This window comes from Apium graveolens, unplaced genomic scaffold (genome assembly GCF_009905375.1).
Source record: "Apium graveolens cultivar Ventura unplaced genomic scaffold, ASM990537v1 ctg3733, whole genome shotgun sequence".
Taxonomy (NCBI): domain Eukaryota; kingdom Viridiplantae; phylum Streptophyta; class Magnoliopsida; order Apiales; family Apiaceae; genus Apium; species Apium graveolens.
The window spans coordinates 69,663-71,262 of NW_027418239.1; the positions used below are offsets into that span (position 1 = coordinate 69,663).

General features: G+C 33.2%; 1 long non-coding RNA gene across 1 annotated transcript; it reads right to left on the minus strand.

The window, feature by feature from the left end:
• Positions 1 to 277: 277 nt before the first annotated feature.
• Positions 278 to 1,173, minus strand: LOC141701317 (uncharacterized). The gene is made up of 3 exons (XR_012566745.1): positions 1,010 to 1,173; positions 446 to 488; positions 278 to 331 (listed from the first exon to the last, which is right to left on the minus strand). It is a non-coding gene; the product is annotated as an uncharacterized LOC141701317 (long non-coding RNA).
• Between the last annotated feature and the right edge of the window lie 427 nt (positions 1,174 to 1,600).

Here is a 1,600-nt window from a genome sequence, read left to right on the forward strand (position 1 = left end):
AGCCCAGAATCTACAAAGAAGCCCAAACACTACTACTAAATGGGGAAATTATCTTTAGTTACTGACTAGACTAAAGCTAAAAAACATCACAAAGACCATCCATGGCCCAATTAGTAGTAAAATAAAATCAGATGATCAAATGCAAGAAAGTTGTAAAAAGACTGAAAGAGATAAATACGTGGATCTAATCATAGGCGGAGTAACAGGCCAAGGCCCAAGATTCCCAGACAAAGTGGGCTGAATAGTTGGCCCAAGAATCCCAGACAAAGTGGGTTGTCTAGCAGGACAATACTATAAGTAAATCTCTCAAGAATAATAGTCGCTATAGGACCTGACAATTAATGAAAAAATTGTAATTATTTTTTACTTTTTACTGATAGCATTTTATAATATTAAACGAGAAAATGGCAAAATGTGCAACACCAAAAAAAGAGGAGAAAATTACCGAGAAATTTAGCCCGCATACGTAGCACTGAACTGATCATCATCTTTGTTATTCATAAAAGAATTAAAAATACATCAATGTCCATAAAAAATTAATTACACAAAAATATGCATCAAACAAACAAAAATAAATGAAAAGAAGAAGACAGTGGTAGATGTCGACAGTTCTAAAAACTGCCAATCCCAGCATGCTCAAGCTATTGGAATATTATTAATCTCAAACTTGTCGTCGGGCTATTTTTTAATAATTAATAAGAATCAACATAACAAAATATACTAATTTCATACAACAAAACCTTATTTTTAATAATTACACTTACAACAATACATCCTCGGACAATAATATATATGATATTAACATATAACTTAATAACTACTCTGCATATATAGCAAGTTTGATGCGACAAATGAAGACAAGAAAAACAGCATGGAAAGGTGCCAAATCTAAATTTGTTATAATACAGGAAAGGGATATTACATCTTCAGATCTTAAGAGCAAGTGGAACAAAATTAACTAACATATGAAGGACAAAAAATGGTAAAAGCAAAACAGAAGCAGAGGCACCTCTTGTTCCTTGATGAAAGGCCTTGGCGATACTAAGAAGGGTGTTAAGAAGACCTTGACGATTAATATCTTGACCTACACCAAAGCAACAACTCTCTCTCTCTCTCGTTCCTTAAGGAAGGCCTTGGCAACACGAAGATGGGTGTTAAGAAGACCTTGACTGTTGGAATTTATTTTAAAACTTGTAATTTAAATATTTTTAGTTTTTGTTTAAATTATTTATTATAGGTGCATGTTTGATTCAGTATGCATAGACGTGGAGAGTTTGTCGGAACTGCATTATATTCATGTAGAAGTGGGATTTATATTTGTAAGTGGTTCCTAATTTTTTGCCACTTAGTTTTACCAGCAGTAGGACTTGTATGTTTTACTTTTTTAGAAATAATAAAATAGAGACTTCCACGTGAATTTGTTTTTCTCTGCATTAGATAGTTTAAATAGCTTATAACCATACTCTTAACCTGGGAATTAAACTATAATTGGTATCAGATCCATTTCAACGTTGAATGTCCAAGTGCATGCCTAGAACAATGACGGAGACAAATAAACTCAAGGAAGGTGGTATCAGCTGAGCTACCCGATGTTGACTAG